This window comes from Pteropus medius, unplaced genomic scaffold (genome assembly GCF_902729225.1).
Source record: "Pteropus medius unplaced genomic scaffold, Ma_sr-lr_union100, whole genome shotgun sequence".
Taxonomy (NCBI): Eukaryota; Metazoa; Chordata; class Mammalia; order Chiroptera; family Pteropodidae; genus Pteropus; species Pteropus medius.
Window position 1 is genome coordinate 668,405 of NW_024354867.1, and position 15,668 is coordinate 684,072.

The 15,668-nt window shown below is 40.0% G+C and overlaps 1 non-coding gene across 1 annotated transcript; it reads right to left on the minus strand.

The window, feature by feature from the left end:
- Positions 1 to 3,020: 3,020 nt before the first annotated feature.
- On the minus strand, positions 3,021 to 3,094 carry TRNAV-CAC (transfer RNA valine (anticodon CAC)). The gene has a single exon. It is a non-coding gene; the product is annotated as a tRNA-Val (tRNA).
- Positions 3,095 to 15,668: the final 12,574 nt, after the last annotated feature.

Below are 15,668 nucleotides of genomic sequence, written 5' to 3' on the forward strand. Positions count from 1 at the left end.
TGTGAGTTCCTAAGATCCTTATTTTTCATAGCATTTGTTTAGTTGCTGATATATGCTATATTTTTCAAATTATAATTGGTTTTGTTTTTATAAGTATTTGTCTATATGGGTCATTTTCCCTAGTGGATTATAAGCTACTTCATACAGGAAACATTTGTTACACTTCGTGTCTTCCATTTAGTGATATGTCATAAACATAGAGACTCAGTATGTTTGTCAAATAAAAGAAGTAACTGGAGGTAAAATATGCCCTTAATGTTATGGTAGAGATGTCTTAAGTTTTTAGATTTCTAATGTTGTGAGCAAATTCTAGCTTATCGTTTCCTCCATGAAGGATGGCAACATATACAAAAAATTAAAATAAATCTCTTAAACTCTCAATGATTCTATAAGTATAGAATATATTTTCCGTAAGTCTATTGAAATAAATTTTACCACTACCATACCCAATCTTACAGCATATTATAACTCTACTAAGGTTAAAAATGAACATAGCTGATTCTAACAAATTGAAAGTAATGATGATGAAGGACTATCTACTCTGTGTCTCTCGAATTGTATTTCTCTTGAAAGCTACATATTACATGAACCTCAATTAAAATGACTCTCCAATTTTCTCAATTGCCTTTTTTTTTTTAAAGTAGATGAGTGTATTTTGCACAGAGCATCCACTAAAGTCATTTCAAAACTCTTTTTCTTGTTCCCTCATAACCTATAGGAGGCCCATTCACATCATAATTCACAAGTTGAAACTATTGCTTCAACACTACATTTTCTAATGTACTCAGCATTTTTTTCCCTTTTAAATGTAATAAATTTTACTGGTTGCTCCAGTTTTTATCCTCTCTCATTATCAGCAGTAGCTGATACCTAATTTTTGATCTAGTTTTCAAAATAACACACTGATTTATAATTGTATATGAGCAGTATTTTGTTAGGGAGGCTCAAGGACAGGCCAGGCTCAGTGACTTGTTCTCTCCCAGTTGTGTAATTCAGTTCTGTGCCTCTTTGAAGTTACAAATCACTCTGCTAGTGCAATGTGCTTATCATGAATGCTTGAGACTGCACAAGCCATTATCTGCCGGTACCAGGGAACTAAGGTGTGTAATTGGGAAGTCAGTTTAAAAGCAGGCATTTAAAAAGATTGATCTCACAAAGGAAATCTAGATCATTATATTATTAAGTAATTGGGTCTGAACATCATAATGGCAAAACTATAATAATAACTAATGGATTGGTAGCTGTCTATGTGACAGGGATTTGTGCAAAGCCTGAATTTAAGATTACAGTTGGAGATACATTTATAATATATCCATTTTTCTGAATCTGGGCTCCTCCTGTTTATATTCTCTGGCTCTAAAAGGAGGGAATTTCTGAGGTATATCACACTTGCCATCTCCTTCTCCTTGCCATGTTGTTTTTGCCTGACTGACACGGCTCTACCCAAGGTCCCATGAACGTCCTGAAGAGCCCTTTCTCCACTCATGTTTCCATCTTCCTTAAGGGCAACGGCACCCCTACTTAGGCTTTCTCCTCATTTAACAGGGTTCCAGGATTCTAGAGAAGCTTGCATACATGTGCACTCAGAGAAGATAGGAGTGGGACACTGTGCCGCTGCTGTTAGGTAATGATTTCTCACCAAGTAGTGATGACTATCTTCATAACCAGCAAGTGCTATTGTGTGTCAAGGGCAGACAACCACCATATATCTTGAGATTAAATGTCCCGACCCATCAACTCCTCTTACTCATATCAAGAGAGCAGTATTTGCAACTTCTTCCTCCATAGTGGATCCTGCTTCCCTATTCCCCCAGGAAATATGGTTCTGGGCTCCATGTTCCTGCCTGCCTTCCTACCGCCTGGAAACCAGTCGAAGTCCCCTCTAATTCTAGTTCAAGTTTTCTCCCAAGTTCATTTAAGAAATTTGATTGAAATCTGATGTGACAGAAGTTTAATAAATGATAGTTATTACTTTTATTATCCATGCATAAAGCCATTCACCAATGGTATTTTTTCTCAGTTCCAGGCATAGCCTTAATGTGCTGCTTGGATTTTGTTTACAAAAATAGCAGACTGTATTACAGAAGAAAAAAATGCATAGTTCACTGATGTTCATAAACATTTTTTTCCTGAAGATCCCAGACTTGGTTCTGTGTCTCAATGTTAAGAAATAAGACGAATGGTCATAGTTTTCTAAAAACAGTTGCTGTTTAGAATTATAGCAAAATTTAAACTTCTGCTATAAATAACACAAAGCTTCCTTATTAACATGTTAATTTTTTAAACTTTTAAGAAAGAAGCCTTATTATATATGAACCTATTATAGAGATGTGCTATGTAGCCTATGGGTATCTGAATAAAGTTCTGATATCTGTAAATCTTTTGTCACTAATGCATATTTTTTAGACATTTGGGACTTTTCAGTTCCTATTTTTTTGTAGTTAAGATTTTATTTTTTTGTTTAAGTTTCTTCAATATTTTGCATATTTTTCTATTAGAGTGTAAAAAGACTGGAAAAAGACTGGAAATCACAGATAATAAAGTTGGTTCGGAGACAGGAAACTTCCTACATTCTGATTATGAAAACATTCCAGCAAAATATTAGGAAGCATTGAGTTACCCCAAGCCACAAACTCAGTTCTTAATGACTAGATAATTAGAACCCAAAGAATAAACATAACAACAGCACAATATATCCTGATTAGTTCCCTACTGCAATTTTAATGGCAATGATTCATTTATATTTAAGATATTTTTAATGGGAAGCAGCCTTTAAATCCGTGATTTAAAGACACTGCACTAGGTTGAGCCTTGAGAATGGAATCTCTGTCTTATTCATCTCTCGGTTGTTTTTTTTCCCCTCTTTAATCCCGCCCCCCACTTCTACCCCTGACCTATGGATGTTGCCATTTCTCCTTAAGAATTGGAACTCTGAAGGTGGGGCATCGCCTCCCACATGCTTGCAGCGTGCACCTGGGGCCTGGCGCTCCTGGGGCCTGGCACACCTGGGATATGGTCCGTGGCTCCACCTGGGGCATGAACCCAGGACCTTCTGCATGTGAAGCAGACATGCTAACCACTACACTACGGAGCCACCCTCATCTCTCAGTTATTTGATCATGCGTCATTTCCTAACACTGGTAATAAAATGTTAAAACAATAGCAACAATGATAATGATGACCATGGTAATACTGGTTAATCCGTGACACTTTCCATATGTCAAGCACTGGTCTGATGGCTTTATAGGGGTTATTAAGCTCATTTAATGCGTAAGAAAACTGAGGTACAGAAAGGTTAAGTAAATGACCTAAAGTCATACAAGTTGATAAAATTAGGATTCCCACCCAGGCTGTCCATATCCACAGTCTACTTTTAAACCTTCTGTGGCCATGCTCAATACGCATTTGCTGCCTGGATCAGTGAGTCCCAGTCTAAATGTTCCCTGTCTCCTTTTCCGTTTCACTGTTGGACCTTTTCTTGGGGGCTGCACTTTACCTTTTACCTACAACTCCCATCAGTTTGGATTTTAAATCCCTTACATGCAACGTCCCATACACTTTGCCTTTCCCCTGCTTTATTCTACCAAGGAGTTCCTCAACATCTTTCATAGTCTTCATCTCACATGTAATCAATCTTGGCATGAAGATGGTCACTTGAGTCTTAAATGTCACCTAGTTCATTTCAGATCACAGCAATCCATTTTCAGGTCCAAGAATACTTGCTTGTAAAGTGCTTTCGTCTCAGTTACCAAGAGAATAGAAGAAGGGAAGTAAATATCACAATGGAATAGTTGTATAAACAAAAGACCTTCTGATAGCTGTTGTGGTCAGTCATTCTACATATGAATTAACAAATGACTGAATTTTCATTTGGATCATTGAGTTCTTCCAATTTTTTTAGGGGCTGCATTTTTTTCTTTGTACACTATAAGATGTGATGGAAATAATATTTAGAATTTCATTTTGTCACCCTCGGAAGAATGACACTCCAGTATTTTAAAAACTGCCTCCTCAATATTATTCTGTAAGCATAGTCCATAAAGTAACAGGTATCAGGTTCACAGCTGCATGGCAGCATTAGTGTTTAATTGTTGTGTTATTGCAGCAGGATACAGTCTGTAGTCATCGAGATCTCACAAAGAGAATAGGTAATGAGCAAATTTAATAGGTTGATATTTACACTTTTTTTCAGAAATGCTGAGTTATTTTCCACAAACTTCCAGTTTTTGGTAAAACCTCAGGTTGGAGAACAACTTCCATTTGACGTTGATGGAGCTCTCATCATTATGGGATTTAAACCCCAAATATAAGCAGGAAATATAAAGCAACATTAGTAATACGGGCTAATAGTTGTGTGTTTGATGTCACTGAAGGCATATTGATTTGACAATTAAATTACTGGCAGCAGAATTGAAGGTTTTATGTGAGAAAATAAGTTGGTATATGGTATTGACTGAAGACATGATGTTTGCAGTTGGTCAAAGTGGTACAATTTGAAAATAAAGTTACTTGAAGAATCACTATTTTGTTGATTCTACTTTTATTACAGAAAATTCCAAGTATGTGAAGAAATAGAATAATTAATCTCCATGCACTTGTCATCCAGTATATCCACTCATGGTCAACCCTGCTTCTATATATGCCCATTCCCTTCCCTACCTTTCATATTATTTTGAAGAAAATCTCAGACATTTTATCATCTACAAGTATTTCCTATTAATTTCTAAAATCAAAAATAATAAGCATGATAGCACTATCATCTCTAAAAATTAACCATAATTTCTTAATAAATCAGTACATATCAAATATTCATTTCATGTTCAAATTTCCAGTAGTTTTATAATTTTCATATTTTTAACTTTTATTTTAAAGTAAGTATATAAACTCACAGTAAATTTCAACAATAGTAGAGTCCTGTGAACTCTTACCATGATGTTGTCCCCAGTGGTGACATGTTTTATAACTGTAGTAAAATACCAAAACAAGGAAATTTACATTGGTGAAATGCTGTTTACTAGATTACAGTTTCACTATTTTTTGTATGCGTTTGTGTGTGTGTGTGTGTGTGTGCACATGTGCATGTGTGTTTAGCCAATTTGAACTCATGTATGGATTTGTTTAATGACCACTGCAACCAAGATTTAGAACCGTTCCATCACACAGAAGACCATACTTGTGCTTACCCTTTTGAGTCTGATCCAACCTGACAAAACTTTGCCTACCCCTGACAAACCATTAATCTGTTCTCCATCTCTATAGTTTTGTCACTTTGAGAAGGTCATATAAATGGAATCACACACTGTAACCGTTTGAGGTTGGCCTTATGCACTAAGCATAACATTCTTGAGATTCATCCAAGTTGTTGCATGTATTAAAACCAATAATAATAAAGTCAGGGTCCAAAATTTGTCCATCTGACCCCAAAGTCTTTTCTTAACAACAATACAATGCTGTCTCACATGACAAATGAGACATTAAAATCATTAGCTAATGAATATAATTCTGTATATTATAATCCTTGTTTTTAAATTTTTCATTTTAAGTGTTAAATCAATTAAAATTTACCAAAACTGGGGAGCATAGATGATCTTCATTGTGTTTTACATAGGAAAAAATGGTAATTTTAAAAGTAGAGTTTAATAAAATATCACCATAAATAAATTTTAACAATTATATCAGTAAGCTCCATAATTTTCCTTTCAGTTAAATCATATTAAGAAAATTCTAAGTTGCTCTTCTCCCTTTCCCTCCTCCATTATTAAACAAGGCAAGTAGGACTAGCTTTGAGGGACTAAAGTTAGACTAACATCACAGTGGCGTAAGATGCCCTGCTTTTTGCCCTCCCCTTTGAACAGTTAAAGTTTGACATTCATTCCTGAACAAAAGTGGCTCTGTGGGACTTATGGGATTCAGCACCATATGTCAAGGGATTTGAGAGGAGTCTCGTCCATCTGTGCATTGGGTAATAGGCAGATAGACCACTTTCAGCCTGTGGAAACAGCAGGAACCAATGAACTTGCCTCAGTCCCTCCTGCCACAGTCCGGGAAAGTCTGTCAAATTCTGACTTGGGCAGACACCCACTAGACTAGAGAACCTTTGTAGAAGTCCAGGCTTATCATCATATCTTTATCCATGACCATTTTACATCTTTTTTTTTCCTTAACAGATAATTATTGTTTTACTCCGAGGGTGCTTATCTTCAACAAAAGGTACCGTCTTAGGGACAGGCACTCTGGGATATAGGCCTCTGATGACATTAATAACTTTGAGATCATACTGTTGGACTAATTAAAGATTTTTAGAACTCCAGTTGAGAGAGCTGATGGATTCATTAAACTGTTAACCCAAGATCAAATAGAACAAGACTCAGAGGGGACTGAATGACCTAATGAAGAATGATTATAATTTTTATGGCTTTTTTTGGATTGTTTGGAACATTGTTGGTTCTTTAACATTCTGTTTTCTGGATTGAAGGAACTCTTTTTTCTCTAAAACATAACAATTTAGCAGAGTACACTTTTGTAAACACAAATAAAACACTTATTTCTCTCCTCCCTGATTCCTCCAAAATTCAGAAATTATTATTGAATATTCTTATTTATGTTAATATAAATATTCACATAGGTTCTATTACAGTCTCTCTTCCTTATAATTGGAAACATTGGTTACATAATGAAGGCTTTGACTGGAATGTCATAGTGAGAATAATGTGCATAGATTCAGATATGACCAGGTTTGAGGAATTAAGGTTGGCTTTGTAGAGCCATTACAGAGTTCCCAACCTAACAGATGAGTAAGGAAGTTGACTTCCTGGCAAGCCCAGGACCTTAGGCTATTTTGAGACCTGGAAAAGAGAGGAATTCATTCAACTCTATGGGTACTTCAGTTGAATTCTGCTGGTGAGTTTTTGGCTTTGCATCTAGCCTCAAGAGGCTTTTAAAAGTCAGATCTTAGATTCTTTAGTAAAGTTCCAGCAAAGAAAACATATGAAAGGGCTATGTGGTCAATTATCATTTTTTTTTCCTGCACTTATGTAAATGATTAAGCCAAATTTAATGAGACTAGACTTATAAGTAAGAGTTCTCTTACTTTGATTATCTTTAATCTTGTCTCTCATAGTCATTTTGCTCTGAGGCCAGGGCTAAGGCAAATGGAAATTACACAGTGATACTCCTCCAGGAAGGCTAAACAGGAACCCCCAGAATGAGAATGTCATTCTGCCCCCACTTCTCTGGAAACAGACTGCCTGGCCATTAGTGCCAGCAATTGTATAGCCAACTGAAATTTCAGAGAGCTTGGAGAAGCAGTTAGGTGTAATAGGATTACATTTGAGCCCGTATAGGTGAAGTATTGGGGAAGGTAATTCTCTCTGATAACTAGCTGAAAGACATATAGGCTGTTTTATCTATCTATTTATTTATTTAATTTTAAAATTTGTTTTTATAAAGTAAACCATATATTTCTTATTAACATACAGTGTATTGGATTACAGACATGATCGATTTTCTACTAACTTATTTCGTGACTCCCATTGTAAATCATTCCTTCTAATACTATTAGAAAATTAAATATTCCTTATCTATTTTGTTTACCATTTTATGAGTAGTACCATAAACCACAATATCTGGCACATAGTAGATAGATAGATAGATAGATAGATAGATAGATAGATAGATAGATAGATAGAAAAAAAAAGATATAAAATATATGTAAAATATATTTTATTGCAAAATTAGTTGAAACAATCAAAATGCACACAATTAGAGCTTTAAAATTAATACATTTATTGGTTATTATTTCTAATGAGTCTTTGAAGATAATTATTTTCATATAATAATCCAAAAAAACATTTTTCAAATTTATCAGGAAATTTTCTATGTAGTAACATTATTTATGTTAAGATATTTAATAATCTATTAACATTTTTTGGCATCCACTATTTTATATTCATAACGTTCTCACTTTGAAATTAGACAAAATTAATTTAATAGAAATTTGCATTTGAGAATCCGTTGTATAGATACTAGTACCATTACATGTAATCATTTTTTTAATAATTGACATTTTTGGTAATTGCTAATTGTGAAACAGTTCCTAATGATATGACCTATTTGGAATGCTGAGAATCATTAAAATTATAGGAACATATAAACCACTTTAATGGATAAACATTCAACCAGGCAATAGTTCCTAATGTGGTTATATTTATCCTTACATTTTGGGCATTACAGCCATTACTGTTGACTAAAAATGACATGACCTGAGCAATAATATTGTTCACACCAAAGACAATAGTCACTCTGCACCATGGTAACATGGCTGGTAAACTGAGAGAATAATGCTTGCCTTATATTACTTCCAGAAATGCTGTGCGTGTCAGATTTAGCAGCTCTCTCATTTGTACTACTAAATTTGAGGTATGGATACAGGTCTTTTCCTGTATCTCACTCATTTGTACCAACTAAATGCCAGGTGGGTACTGGTCCCTTCATTCAGCTCCTGCACTGAATCCTCACAACAGCTCTAGGAGGGAGCTGGCATTATTTTTTACTTTTAGATGAAGAAACAAATTATTTTTCGTTTTCACATAGTAATTGGTTGCGTGGAATTTAAAACTGTTTTTTATAGATATGATCAAGAGCAGATGTTATTTCAGCTATAATATGCATAGATGACTAGATAGATAGTAAGTCTAAATGAATATTATTTTTTGTTGTATTTAATAAACCTCGAAGCATCAAGATCACTGTGGTAAATATCTAAATTCAGTCATTTACTTTAGAATTCACTGTTATTCCAAAGTCAAAATCTATTGATAACACGGTCTCTTTTTGCAAATTAGTTTTTTAGTTTATAAATGATTTCAAATATAAGCACTGTACTTTAAATGTACCTTAACTCTTTAAACTACTTGCTTTCTTTTTAAATAAATTAATACTTTTCACAAACAAAAGTGACAATATACATTACACTAAAAGACACAAAAACAATAGTGTCAAACATTTACATAATACGTATGAAATCAAAATTATTTAATTTTACAAATACCAGGGTTGCTCAATATTTTTTTTTAATTTTCATTCAATCGTGTACCACTTTCTGTTAAATTCCTACAATTTTTACCAGACTATTTAGTAATGCTTTTCTTTGCAGTTCACATTTTCTCAATTATGAACAAATTATCGGCACTTAAAGAAAGAAACATTTTCTTCTTCACTTCCCCCTAAACATGTTCCTTCTTCGTCATATTCTCTATTTCAAGTAAATAATACTATAGGCACCCTCCGCTGCACAAGAAAACATTTTTATACTACAACCCATCTATCACTGCATTTTATTGATTCTATCTGCTACGTGTCTCTCAGATTCCCATTCCTCAACTCTCTCTCATGTGATTCTAAATTTGGGTTTATATCATGTTTACTGACTTAATACAAAAGCTTGTAAACTGGTATACCAGATTGTGGTTTCTCCCCATCACCCATCCAGTCTCTACATTACCACCAGATTTGACTTCCTGAAATATAAGTATGATTACATTACCCTAAGAGAGGAGAGGATGCATCTGAAAAATGCAAATAGAAGGGCTTGTAGAAATGACCCACTCAGCCAGTTATAGATTAACCACATCCTATAGATCTCTAAATGGCCTTCTGAAAACTCTTGCAACACCTACAAGACAAACGATTTGTAAATAGATAGGACCAGTGGTCTGGGAATTCCTTCCCCCTTGCAGCCCAACCCGAAACTCCTCCTCCCCATTCTGAGTCATGAGGTGCATGTAAAACCTCAGACAAAGGAATCACGTGCCCCTTGCATGGAAACTGCAAAGGTATATAAACTGTAAGAAATCTAACCAGGGAGAGCTTGTGCTCTGGTGCTGTTAAGCCCCACGTGCTCCGCCGGCTAATAAATTCTCCTTCCTCTAACAAAGTTGTCTGAGCGTCCAATTTCCTCCATTGGGCATCGCTTCCTGCAACAGATTTCTGGTTCATTGGCCGGGAAGCATGGAGGAACAGCGCCTGTGTTTGGCGGACTTCGAGTACTCCACTGGGGAAACTCTGACCCGCCCTGTAGGTGCGCCTGCTGAGTACCACAGGGGATTACCCCATGTGGACGCTTCACAGGACAGAAGGGGAAGCCCCATCTGCCAGTCCCAGCAAGGATCAAACAACAGAGGAATGAGAAAACTAGGATGGGTCAGAGCAGTGATAAGGAAAAACCGGGCAAAGGGTAGCTAGCTGAAGTTCTGCCCCACTGGGCAGAAGGGAGGCCCGATCACCCTCTGGAGAATAACTGAGCATACTCCACAGGTTAAGAGGAGCGGCTGCTTACTCTCCACAGGACATATTAGGAATGATGGGAGGTTGAAAGAGAGCAAGTACTGAGTGAGCGAGGCATACATGGGGAAGGTAGTTCCGACTCCTTCCCACAGGGCTGAAGCGAGTGTGGAATCCCGAACTACGGGTCTGTAGGGCGTCTCGTAAGGCTAAGAGGCAGATTGTATGCTGACAGCTTATATCAGCCTGCCATAAGCCAAGAAGGTCCGCTATCTCTGCGAGGAGAGCGGTTGGTGACAAAGCGAGTGACGTTCCCTCCAAAGTTTCCCCTACCTTATCACCCAACCCTCTGTGTGACGTGATTATTGTCTATCGTGGGAGGCATGGGGTACACTGGGAAAGCCTACTCCCCTAGCCACAATGGTCAAGAACTTCAAGAAAAGGTATACAGGAGATTATGGGATCACTATGTCGCTAGGGAAATTGAAAACTATGTGAACTAGAATGGTCCACTTTTGGGGTGGGATGGCCGGCAGAAGGGTTCCCGGATAGGTCCCTTTTGCAAAAGTTATGGCAGGTAGTTACTAGAGATCTAGGCCATCCTGACCAGTTCCTCTACATAGATACTTGACTCGCTTTAGTATTGCACCCTCCCCTTTGGCTTAGAGGTCAAGTTTCCACCATGTTAGTAGCACAGGCAGGGAAGCGTTCCACCACACCCAAAGAACAATTGCTGCCACCGGTGCCAGAGATTTTACCCCTAATGAGCAAGAAGCAGAAAGCCTGGCTCCCCCACTGTATATACCAGAAAGATTGTACCTTGTTCCCTGTCTACCCCAGGGACTGTCACTGATTCAGGCATATCATCTCCTGATCCATCTAGTCCTAGCATAAGCTCGTCAGAGCCTGAGGTGTGTCATACTACTCCAGAATCAGGTCCAGGTTCTCCTCCCTTTGCTGGGAGGTTGCGTTCAAAGACAGCGCCCGGAGTGCAGATGCCTTTGAGAGAAATGAGGAACACTGTAATAAACGAGCAGGGGTGCATAATAGAATGGCAGGTGCTAGTGTACCAACCTTTCACTACCACCGACCTCCTCAATTGGAAACACCACAGTTTCTCTTATATAGAGAAGCTGCAGGCCTCAATAGACCTCATGCAAGCCATATTTCAAATCCACAATCCCACATGGGTAGATTGCCATCAATTGTTCCTCTCTCTGTTCAACATGCAGGAAAGACACAGAATAATCAGGCATTGACTAAATGGCTGGAGGAGGATACCCTGAGGAAATCCAAAATCCCCAGGAGTATGTGAGGGTCCAAATGCCAGGAGAGGATCCTAGGTGGGACCCAAATACAGAAGAGGGCCTGAGACGGCTCAGGAGATAGAGAGAGGCTCTCCTCCAAGACCTCCTAAAGGGGAGCCAGAAGGCCACTAATATCAATAAAGTGGCAGACTTTGCAAAGGAAGGATGAAAGTCCGGGTGACTTCTATGAGAGGTTAAGTGAGGCCTACCGGATCTATACTACTTTTGATCCAGAAAGTCCAGAAAACCAGAGAATGGCTAATATGGCCTTTGTCGGCCAGAGTATGGGAGACATAAAGAAGAAGCTCCAAAAATTAGAAGGCTTTGCAGAAGTGAACATCTCCCAACTCCTCGAAGTAGCCAACAAGGTGTATGTCAATAGGGAGGTTGCAACCAAAAGAGAAGATGAATACCGTATGCAGAAGGCTGAGCTCATACCTACTGCCCTTCAGCAACAGGACAAAAGAAAGCCTCCGTCATTTGAAAGCAGCAAGAAGACAGGCAAGGGAAAGAAAAAGCAGTCAGGAAGAACCCCCTTGTGATGTGGTCAGTGTGCCACATGCCGGGGAACCAGTCATTGGAAAAATGAATGTCCCAACTAGGACAAGGAGGAGGCATGCTTACCATCCACCTCAAAAAGGGAAGACACAGTGTTCAATGTACCTGGAGAATCTCTTTTGGACTGAGGGTTACTGGACTCAGGGGTCCCCGATGAATCTGTGGTCCATATGATGGTAGGAGGCCAACAGATAGACTTCCTGATTGACATAGGGACTGAACACTTGGTGATGACTTGGCCAGTAGCGCCGCTCTCCACCCGTAGGATGGACATTGCCAGGGCCACTGGGAGACAAGCAGAATGAGCATTCTACCTGCCCTGTAAATGTATTATAGGAGGTCATGAAGTTATGTATCAGTTTCTGTACATGCCCGACTGTCCAGTGCCCTTGTTAGGGCGCAACCTGCTAAGCAAGTTAAGGGCTACCACAGCCTTTGCTGACAATGGCTGGCTAGACTTGCAAGTGCTCAAGCCTAGGCTTGTTCTAACTCTAATCATCCCCAGAGAGGAGAATGGAGGATTTTTGCTATCGAGTCTAGGAAGCTGCTTAGCCAGAGACTGACTCAGAAATGGCCCGGAGTATGGGCTGAGGACAATCCTTTCAGGCTGGCAATAAACCAAGTGCCAGTGCAGATAGAATTGAAGCCTGTGGCACTGCCTATCAGACAGAGACAATATCCAATTCCTAGAGAGGCCTTGGAAGGAATCCAGGCGCATTTACAGAGGCTCAAGGAGCACGACATTATTATCCCGTGCCAGTCACCCTGGAATACTTCTTTACTCCCTATCAGGAAATCAGGATCCAATGATTACCAGCCAGTATAGGACTTGAGAATCATAAATGAGGGAACGGTGACACTGCACCCGACAATACCAAACCCCTACAGTCTCCTAAGCCTCCTTCCTGCCCAAGTCTTCTAGTTCACTTGCCTAGACTTGAAAGATGCCTTCTTCAGGATAAATCTGGTTCACGAAAGCTAGGAACTGTTTGCCTTTTAATGGGAGTATCTGGCTACAGGGGCAAAGGTGCAGCACACTTGGACTAGGCTCCCACAAGGGTTCAAGAACTCCCCTACCATCTTTGGGGAGGCCCTTGCTTGAGACCTCCAGCAATTTCCTGCAAAAGACATTGGATGTGTCCTCCTTTAGTACATAGATGATCTGTTTGCTAGGTCACGAGACTCTAAGGATGTGCTCGAGGAATGGACGGCTTCTACGTCATCTAGAGGAGAATGGATACAAGGTCTCGAAGAAGAAGGCCCAGATCTGCCAAAGGCAAGTAAAATACTTGGGATTCATTCTTCAGCAGGGAGAAAGGAGGCTAGGAGTAGAACAGAAACAGTTTATTCAGAATATCCCAGTCCCCACCATGAGGAGACAAGTTAGAGAATTCCTGGGTGCAGTAGGACTCTGCCATTTGTGGATCCCCAACTTTGCAGTACTAGCCAAACCCCTTTATGAAGCCACAAAGTGGGGAGAAAAAGAACCCATGGAATGGTGGCTGGAACCAGACCGTGCTTTTCAGACCCTTAAAAAGGAATTACAGGTGGCCCCAGTGCTAGGTCTTCCTAACATAGAGAAGCCTTTTGTGCTATATGTCTCGGAGAGGAGCAAGACAGCAGTGGGTGTATTAACACAGGACTTAGGATCATGGCCTAAACCAGTAAACAATTGGACAGAGTTGCTAAGGGCTGGCCACCATGCCTAAGAGTCTTAGCAGCCCCAGCAATGTTAGTACAAGAGGCAGACAAATTGACTTTGGGACAGAATTTAAAGGTGCGAGTACCTCCTGCTGTAGTAACTCTGATGAATGCAAAAGGGCTTCATTGGCTCACAAATGACCATCTCACCAAATACCAGAGTTTACTCTGTGAAAACCCGGGGCTGACAATAGAGATGTGTACCACTTTAAACATGGTGACGTTGCTCCCAGCAGGACTGCTTAGAAGTGCTTGGCTCCAAATACCCCAGCTGGCCAGATTTGTTGGGTCAGCCCATAAGAGACCCAGATTGGGAGCTGTATGTAGGTGGAAGCTATGTTAACTCATGAGGGGAAAGGCAAGCAGGGTATGCAGTAGTGACTATAACGGAGACTGTAGAGATGCGGCCTCTACCCCAAAGCACCTCTGCTCAATGGGCAGAGCTGATAGCCCTGACTCGGACCCTAAAGCTCAGTGAAGGAAAAAGAGCAAACATTTTTACTGACTCCCATTTCACTTTTCTTACTCTGCAAGTCCATGCGGCAATACACAAGGAAAGAGGGCTCCTGACAGCCGGGGGCAAGGACCTCAAGTACCCAGGAGAAATCCTCCAGCTGCTGGAAGCGGTCTGGAAGCCAAGGCAAGTAGCAGTAGTCTACTGCTAAGGATACCAGAAGGGAGGGACGGTAGAAGCCAGAGGGAATGCCAGAGCAGACGCAGAGGCAAAGAGGTCTTCTACTCTATCCTACCACAAGGCTACCATAGCCCCTCTCATCCCGTGGGCCCCACATCTCACACCCAGGTATTCTGAGGGAGAGAAAAGGTGGGCGAGAAAATAAGGGGCAAAAGAATTAAAGGACGGCTGGATACAACTGCCTGATAGTAGAATTGTTGTCCCTCACCTGTTAGGACCAGCAGTTGTCCAGGCTCTACACACTGCTACCCATCTAAGACAATAAAAGACAGAAAAACTTCTAGGAAGGTATTTTTACATTCGTCTCTTATCGACTTCGGCCAAAGGAGTCAGCTTGCGCTGCCCAACCTGCCGCCAGAACACCAAGCAGGGACCCTTGATGCTGCGAGGTATTTAATCTTATGGGGCAGCCCCCTTCGAAGATATACAAGTAGACTTCGCTGAGATGCCCCAATACCAAGTCTACCAGTACTTGTTAGTGCTAGTATGCACCTACTCAGGATGGGTAGCAGTATACTCCACTCAGACTGAAAAGGCCAGAGAAGTAACAAAGGCACTGCTTGGAGAAGTTATTCCAAGGTTTGGACTGCCACTTCGAATAAGCTCTGACAACGGTCTTGCTTTTGTGGCTAAGGTAGTACAAGAAACAATACAAGCCCTAGGCATCACCTGGAAGCTTTGTGCGGCATACAGACCGCAGAGTTCAGGAAAGGTGGAGTGCATGAATAGGACTCTGAAGCTAGGACTTAGCAAGTTATGTCAAGAAACAAGTCTTAAGTGGGTGCAAGCTTTACCTTTAATTCTGTTCAAAATTAGATGTACTCCCTCCAAGAGTACTGGATGCTCACACTATAAAGTGTTATACAATAGGCCTCCCCCAATTTTGCGTAGTTCGCCAGGGATTTCCTGAGAGCTAGGAGAGACTGAACTACACAGGCAATTAGAGGCTTTAGGCAAGATAGCCTGTACCATATCCACGTGGGTGTTGGATAGGGTTCCAGTCAGTCTGTTTGCTCCTGTGCACCCTTTTCCCCCAGGTAACCAGGTGTGGGTTAAAGATTGGAATCCAGCTCCCCTCCATCCCAAGTGGAAAGGTCCCTACACCGTGATCCTGACCACTGCTACGG